The following is a 9,407-nucleotide window of genomic DNA, read 5'->3' as shown; positions in this document are numbered from 1 at the left end:
TACTATATTAGATGAATCTGATGATGATGAAGATAAAATGGCATTTATGTCTCATGTTAGAAAAAATGATACATGGATTATTGATAGTGGTTTCTCACATCATATGACTGCTGATAAAATAAAGTTTGAACATTTGGAACATTATGGTGGTGGAAGTGTAAGATTTGAAAAAAGTGAACCATGTTGCATAAAGGGAAAAGGTTGTATCTCACTAACCAATGAACTTAGATGTGATAATGCTTATTGGGTTAAAGGACTAAAGAATAATCTATTGAGTGTGGCACAATTGAATAACATTGGATTCAAGATAGAATTCATGAATGAGAAGGCCAAGTTGCTAGATGAAAAAGAAATCTAGTTGGGTTTGGTAAACATTTACATGTTACCCTAGTATAAGATTATATCCTAGTATTTGCATGTTAAGCATTTGCCAAGTTACAGTTTTTATTTCAGTGGTTACTGAGTTGCAGCATATTGTCAGTATTAACCGAGTGCATGTGTGTTTGTCAAGCAACAATGTTTTTCAGTGAAGTTTATGTTTTGTGTTGACATCTAAGGGATTTGGGATTTATTTTAGTGATAACTGATTCACCCCTCCCCTCTTAGTTACTCCCCTTATATTTCCAACAGGAACTCTAATAGTTACATGAAGTTAATTGCTATTGATGAATCACTAGATGCTTTTCAAATAAGATATAGGTCAACAATCAATGGATTGCAATATTTAACATATACAAAGTCAGATATATCTAACATAGTTTGAACTATTGCAATATTTCAAGAAAACTCTAAAGAAACTCATCGTGTGCATTATGAAGAGCATCTTTAGATTTTTGAAAGGAACAATGGATTATGGTTTATGTTATGTTAAATCTAGTGATCTTATTTTGTGTGTTTTACTAACATCTATTGGGAAGGTAGTATGGATGACATAACAAGAACAAGTGTTGGAGGCTTCTTTCTTGGAAGAAAACATATTTCTTGGTTGAGTAAGAAATAGGATTGTATATCTTAGTCTACTATTGAATCAAAGTATGTTATCATTTCTATTAATTAGACTCAAATTATTTCAGAGAAACATGTTTTGAAAGATATTGGCATTTATATTGAAGATCCCATTTTTATTCTTTGTGATAACAAAGGTATAGTTAATTTATGAAAGAGTCTTGTATTGCACTCAAATAAAAAGCACATATCATTTGAGAATCACTTTTTGAGAGAAGAAATTGCTAAAAATGAAGTAAACATTTTAGTAAATCCTTTACCTAAAGAGACCTTTGAGTATCTCATAGGTATTCTTGGAGTGATGGCCCTACATTTCAATAAATGAAGAATGAAAGAATACACTAGTCTAGTGGTTATTAGAACATTATTATATAGTTAGACTTGATGATCGATGCTACTCCTTGGGGGGTTAGTAGCAGTGGTCAGACTTAAGTATATGAGCTCTATAAGTCATTATCATAGAAGATTTTGTGAAAAAATTACTTGGTACGTTGAAGATAGTAATGGGGTACTTGATTTGCTAATTATAAAGTCAAGGATGCACCTAATCATATCTATGTTGCTTGGATCAAAGGAATGTGAAAGAGAGATAATTGCTTGAATAAAGGTTAACAAAATATGGCACTTTGGCACCCTTTTGCATTGATCACAATGGGGGAGAGTGTTATGTAAACAACCTCTCATTGTTAAAGGGGGCATGAGGTTGAGGATATTAAGAAAGTTGTATAGAGATAGTACTTTTGGATTGATGATCTTTAACACATATGTTTCCATCAATCTAAAAGGGCATATTGTTAGATAGTGGTTGGAATTAGTTTTGATTGGAATGTTGAGATTTGGGTTTTTCCACTGATGTCAACATATGTATCAATTATGTGTTGGTTATTTCAGACAAATAGTGATTTTGGATGTTACAGGCAGTTGGATAGAGTTATATAGATTGTGTACAAAATGTTAGAGTATGTGAGCTTGGTTATGTCATGATAAGTGATTATAGACCTTATGTTTAATTTTTCATGGTCCAATTCATTGATTTGTGAGAGTAAGAGTTGTTTTGGTGAAGACAAGTTGTAGTGCCTAACCCCAAGTTTACTTTTCATGTTATATTGCCAAATTATTTTAGGCCAGCTTTATGGTTGTGTTTTATGATTTAGTGGTACTTGGTTACCTGATTTGATTGGATGTTATTTAGTATTTAGTTTATATATTTGATGAGGTACTTGATACTTGGTTATTTCATGTGTTCATTTTATTCTTTCGATGATGATGCTTCATATGTTCATATAGTGATTTTAGTTATTTCATGATGATAGTTAGATGGGTGATTTATATACAGTTTCATATGGTTACTTACCCCATACTTGCATGTGTATGGTGTACATGTATGTTTTGCTTTATGTTTGACATTTCTAATGTGGTTGAGGGAGGGAGTCATTTTCACCTACTAGTCAGGATCTACATGATGCACCACTCCCCGTTATTGCTTGTTTACTTTAGATATATATGTATATGTACATGTTCAACTTTATGTAGACTACAGGTACCAGGCATCGACTTCTTTGAATTCCCAAGATTAGTGTGTCCTATAGTAGTCTCTCAATAAAGAGGGGAGATGGTTCTCGAGTCCAAATCCTAACCTTGAGCCAATTGACCTAAAATATAGGACAAGTATTTGAGTTATTTACCCTTCTGAATTTGTCAAGTGATGTGAATTCAAGATTTTGACCCTTGAGTTTGAATCTATACTTTATCTTTCAGATGGGTTTTATTATTTAGTTTGTGGGTATGTTGTGATTTCCAATAATAGTTAAATCAAATAAAAGTATTATTAAATTATTTAATTAAACAAAAAAATTATAAATAAAAAATATTTTTAATTATATGTAATTAATTGAGAAATTAATTAAATAGAAGAATTATATTTAAAAGATTTAATTAAGTCTTGAATTTGGCATAATTATATTTATTTAATTTAATAATAATTAATTTAGGAGTTTCATTTTAATAACATGAAATCTAAATAATATTATTAGTTAAATTTATAAATATACTTTTAAATATGTATTTTTATTTAATAAAGGAAGAGAGAAAAAATTAAATAAAGGTTATTTTAATTAAAACGCACAAATTTTTCACCTTAAATTAAAATAAATTAATTAATAAAAGAAAAGGCTTTGCATGTTCGTAAAATTGGAACCCTAAAGGAGAAAGCTCTTTATTAAGAAATTAGAACTCATTTCTCCACAAACAGGTTTGAAGGAGTAAATTTCTGAAAGGGATTTCGAGAGAGGGGAATTCTTACAACTTCCAAACGTTCATCTAGTTAGCATTAGATCGAGGTAGGAATTTTGTTGAAATTACCACAGTAGATTGTTTTGGATTTTCCTTGTCTTCTTCATGTTTTTTTATGGATATGTTTTTAGAGATTGATTTTGGTTGAAACCCTTGTTTGATAAATTATTGTTATTCGTTGTTGAGATGTCTGTGAGAGAAACCAATCAAAAAACTCTTATTTGGGAATTGGATTTTTAGAAAACTAAGATCAAGATAGGGTTTTTTTTTAAATCGGGTTTAATTTAACAATTTTGATTGTTTCGATTATTTTGCCCTATTAGATCTATATTGGATATGTATTAAAAATACATGTATTAATTACCACACTAATAAATTAATATTGTGGTAATAATACTGGAAATATTATTGGGATTCCTTTTTTTGTTTATATAAAACAAAACAAAAAATTAAAAAATATATATTTATAAAAATTATGGGGAGGCTGGCCATTACCCCCACCCCCTACCTTTTTCCCGTGGCTGCCAAGCAACATGTGGTTGTTGTAAGTAGGTTGCAACTACTAAGAAGTTTGTGATTGCTTGAGCAGTCATCTCCTTTGAGGAGACAAAACCGCGTGAGCCCAAGGGACTATGATCACAGGTCCCACAAAAAAAAGTATTTTCTTTTATTTATTAAAAAATTTATATTTATTATTTATAATATATTTAATATTAATTTATTAATATTTATTACATTTTTATTAATTAAAAAAATTAAATATTGGTTAAATAAAAACTTTGTAGTATAGTTTAATATTAGTATATTAAAATGGGTTTTAAATTAATTTAATTTAAATGGAATTTTAATTACTATTTAATAAAATTAAATTGTGTTTCCTTTTTAGGATAAAATTTTATAGATATTAATAGTAATCATTAATTGATTTTTATTTCTATAAGTGGATTGTATATATTAAGCTATATTATTTTTTGTAGTAAATCAATGCAAGATCTTTTAAAACCCTTTTTGAAAAACTTAGTTGGTTGAGCTATATAATTGGAACCCTTTTTCAATTGCAATATTTTTTTAAACAAAAACTTAAACCCATTTGTGAATCAAAATTTTATTGTAATTTATTAAAAAACCTATTTAACTACAAAACTACACTTGTTTAAATACTTGATGTGATGTATGGTTTATTTTGTGTCGAGGTTGGGTTTGACTTATTACATTGACCAATTAGGATGTTTACTAGAGGCTTGAGAGTTTTGTGTTATGATGTCGTGTGAATATCATGATGAATGTGATTTAATCTTTGAGATATGGATCAATTTTTATATTGTGATTTCCAGTTGCTTGTATAGGACTTATGTAGTCATTGTGACTTGATGAGATTTTTTTTCTATGAGCTTAGGGTAGGTTATCTTTATGCATGTTTGGAAGTGGCTTGCAATGGAGGTCGAAGCCTTAAAGAGGTTGTTTGGGTAACCCATTGTAGGTTGTATTAATAAGTGATAATACTTCATTAAATGGGTTTAAGATAAATTAACAAGGGTCTTTATTTTACCTCACCCATGCCTCGAGTGCTAGTACAAGCTAGGATGGGAGTAGAGAGGATGCTTGGTTGTGACCTTTCCCCGTTAGTATGCATTATTTATAAGAAAGGATACTGATGCCGCATAGAGTCACTAGGGGGGTAGAGTCTAGAGAGGCTACCAGGGTAACCTTAGAGTTGGCTTATGCAATGACAGTTGCCCACTTACATAGTAGATTTGCTACATGTCTTTGTTGCCTCTGAGTTTGGATGTTACTTGTGTCTTGGTACCTTTGAGATAGATTGCTATCAAGATTTCCTTGACCTAGATGATGGTTATGACTATTGGATTGTTATCCATATGGGATTTGAGATTATCTCCTCAGCACGGTGGGAGTGGGTCATTTAGATTCCACAAGGTCGGGTGGTAGTGTTTCTTATACCATTGAGATCTGATAGCTAGATGTCATTATTGGATGTACTTGTGCAGTTGTTTTATTCTTCTAATCTTGTGATTATATTCTTTGGTCATACTTTGATGTACTTTACTTGATTATTGAAGATCTTATGAGATGTTGTATTTATTCATGATGTATATTCTTTTAGCATTTCATACCTTCTAACTTGTACAGGGGATGATTATGCATTCTAGTTATGTCATGTGGTATCTTATGTAATTGTATATTATTTCATTTGATTCGTACTTATGGGTATCCTATGATGTCGATTTTATTATGCATCAAATTTAATCTTATCTTATGTAATTGTATATTATTTCATTTGATTCGTACTTATGGGTATCCTATGATGTGGATTTTATTATGTATCAGATTTAATCTTAATAAAAAATTATGTATGTGATTCAATGTCATGGAACCCTTAAGAGATGTAATATGTTTATGGATTTTTTGTATGTATGTGAGTTATTGCTTTCACTATGTTATCTCTTATTGTTTTAATTTTTCAAAAAAAAAAAAGTTTGGCAAAATTAGTGATATATTAGTTTAATTTCTTTTGGGTTTACTGGCAAGGCGTTACACTAGTTGTAGGCCAGTGATAGAAAAAAATGCTACAGATGGTTGCTATATTTTAAGATTTGATTATGATCTAGAATGGTGGCATGCAAGCATCATGAATGGTTGAAGACATGTATTAGACTTTACTATGGGATTTATTGCTTGATTTGGTCATACTACAATCAATGCTAGTGTGTGGAAATTACATAATTTGCTTTTGGAAGCTGACTAGGTCATATAGCATGTCATACATATTGGTGAGCATGGATTTAGGATTATGGTGATTGGTTTAATGTTTGTTTTTTCTATGCACTTGTATTAGGTATTATGTGTACCTTATCATTGGTTGGTGTGATGATTTATGCACTAGGGAATTACTGACCTAATTGATATTCGTAACTTATAAAGGATAGTAGTTTCTTTGTTATAATGTATGTGAATGGAATATATGATAATAGATGCAAAGTTGTGATTGATGTGAGATAAGTCAAAGAAGAGCTAAAAGTAGATCAGATGCTTTGATAGAGTTATGAGTGGAATCTATAATTATTCCTTATGTACTTCAATGGAATTGTAAAGAAAATTTAGTTATCATTAGTCAATTTAAATTTTGGACAGTAAGTCCTTGAAGGTGGATTTAACCTTATCCTTTTGGACAATGAATCCTTGAAAGTGGCTTTAACCTTCACCCTTCGAGAAGTGTGCTCAAGAAGTGAGCTTTTTTTTCTCATCAACTCCTAACGGAGGTGAGGGACCTTTTATTAGGGATTTTTTTAATAGGGACTTTTTTTTTACAAGTAACTTATGTGCTATATGTATTGCATTGACTCCTAATAGGGTCAAGTCTCTGAGTGGGGAAACTTGTATACTAGTGCATGATCTTGTCAGCATCATTACCGTCGAGATTTTTCCCTTGATAGGGTTTTCCTCAAGAACAACAAAATATTGTGTGTTATGATGTTGGTTTATATCTTGTTCATCTTATTTTGTACAAATATATTGTTCATTGGTAATTTGGTTGAATATTATAAAGTTTATAGACATAAAACATAACTGAGTCCCCCCGCCCTCCCAAGTTATGTGTTGTGGATTATTATTCCTAATAAGAACTTAATTGCATTCTTGATTGAAAGGTTTGATTTCAATAATGTTTGAATCGCTATGGATTTGAAGCTATGAGATCTCTATTGATAGGTTTTTTGGCAAAAAAATACATTATACCAATTAATTTACTACATCTCTTTGGTGTACCCATTACACACAATTTAAGTGCAAATTGCTATTTTTATGTTGGACATAAAATCTATTTAAATACATGATATATGACATGATTTTTATGGAAATCAAAGATAGAGGGCATACAATTTATTTAAATCCATAATATGATCATTGTCTTTTGAAGGGAACAACTTTATGTTTGGGATGTGAAATTTATTATCAAATTAATATGGTAAAATATTAATGTAAAGAAAGTAACTAAAAAAAAATCTCAAATTTATACATTCAATTGGGATCATGTCATGTACAGACGGTAATGGTGTGTAGTTGTGAAGAAAGGGTGTGAGATGGTAATGGTGTGTGATTGTATATCATATTTGAATATTGATACCTACTTGTCGTATTTCTCATGTGAAGCCTTTAGTTATTAAAAAGATTTCTACATGTAAATGTATGTTGCCATGGCTTTTTTATTTATTTTTCATTCTAGTAATAAATCTTAAAATCACTTTAATAATTTGTGTTCATCCTTTTTCACATATTTAAATTTTAGATTTGAGTACACTTGAAGAAGATATTCTTCTAGTAGTTTCACCTTATTTTTTAACAAGTTGTGTATATGTTCAAGAAACTATCTTAGATTTTTCATTAAACATGTAGGACTTGAAACCTTGATGCACAATTCATGAAAAAAGAGGTTCAAATATAGCTAATTAATGGATGGTATGAAAGGGGGACAAAATGAATATATTTTTTGAAAAGAAGAAAAAAAGAACTTGCAAAATTTGTGTGTTGTGTTAATATCAATAATTAAAGACCTAGAGCTTAACCATGTTGAGAATACTTGTTTAAAATTAGAAAAAAGTTCGCAAGCCAAAAGTGGTGCAAAACATACAAATGTAAAGAATTATACATATAGCAAAAAGAAAAAGAAAAAACATGTTTTTTCAATTTTATTTGTAATAAATATACTGAAGAGAGCTTAATTTATTAAAATAAAATTGAGTTTGGCAAAGGGAAAATTAAGTCTAAGTAGATCAATTTATTGCTTACTAGTCAAATGATGGGATTCTAACAAACGACAAAGTGTAAACATGTATTAAATGAATAATAAACACAAAGCAAAGGGCAAGAAATGTCTTGTGAGTTAACATAATACTTCCATCAAGTTAGAATTGTTTAAGCAAGAGTTTTCTAGGTCATTCAATTATCGATGACCTTATCATACGTATTTTTCTTTTAATATACTTATAGATGCTTCCCTTTGTTTCCACGCTATATTAATCATATGCTTGAGTTATTCTCCTTAATAAGATATTCTAGTTAACCTTAATATACGATTCTTCATCTTAGGGCTTATCCTCAAAATATAAGATCTTAGGTGCTCAAGTTGATAAATAAGCTAATAGCCAATTAACATTTTTAGGATCGCCAATCTCATGTGCAATAAGATTGAAGTTTGAGAAGAAAAAAAGGTGAACTAATGCACATAAATCTATTCCAAACTAGAATTTTTTTAAATGATTTGATGTACAAAGAGAAAAACTTAAAAGATTTGGACCAATTTGATTCTAAGATAATATTCAAAATGCTTAACTTATATACAAAACAAGACAAATTTAACACTAAAATAATATATTATGACTTCCTTTCTATAATAAATACATAAAATATATATATACAATCGACACATAAATTAAAAAATTAATTTAAAAAGATGAAACAATGCATTGCACATATAAATGATGTTTTTTAAGTAAAAAGGGCAAAACAACGGAAAAAAAAGGGAAAAAAAAGTCTTCGGTCCTCTTTGCCGCACAAGCAATTTTTTTCAACGAAAAGAAGTGAGAAAATCTTAAATAGCTTGACAAATATGGATTGATTTTCCAATTATGAATTGATTTTTCCAATTAAAAAGTATGAATTGACTTTGTTTTCCCACTGTGTATTATTTTAAGTGCTTTACAGACACAAACGAACAAAAGCACTTACCAAAATCTGGTCTGGGAAATTTACAAGGATCGGAATTTTCTGGCGTAAATTCTGGTTATTCGGGCTGCCAGTTGAAAACTTTGAATTAGGGTTTTCTTCGATCTTCTGGCACTCTGCAGAAACTGCAGAGAAACAGCTGAGCGAGGACATTAAAAAGTAAATTTTCAATTAATAAATTCTCAGTGGCAGGATCAACGCAAAATCGGCTTTAAAGATTCCTGCGGCCGTAAAGTTGGAAGAATTGTAAAGAATTTGGGCCAAATTTCCAGCTATGAGAATATTGTCACCTGTAATCTGCGAAAGAGAGGGATCTGTGCAGAGCTTTTTACAATTTTAAACGAAGAAAAAAGCTTGTTACAATTTTGAAT

This window comes from Cupressus sempervirens, chromosome 1, assembly GCF_028749045.1.
Source record: "Cupressus sempervirens isolate cs-2001-9-10 chromosome 1, ASM2874904v1, whole genome shotgun sequence".
Taxonomy (NCBI): Eukaryota; Viridiplantae; Streptophyta; class Pinopsida; order Cupressales; family Cupressaceae; genus Cupressus; species Cupressus sempervirens.
This window is presented reverse-complemented; position numbering follows the sequence as displayed.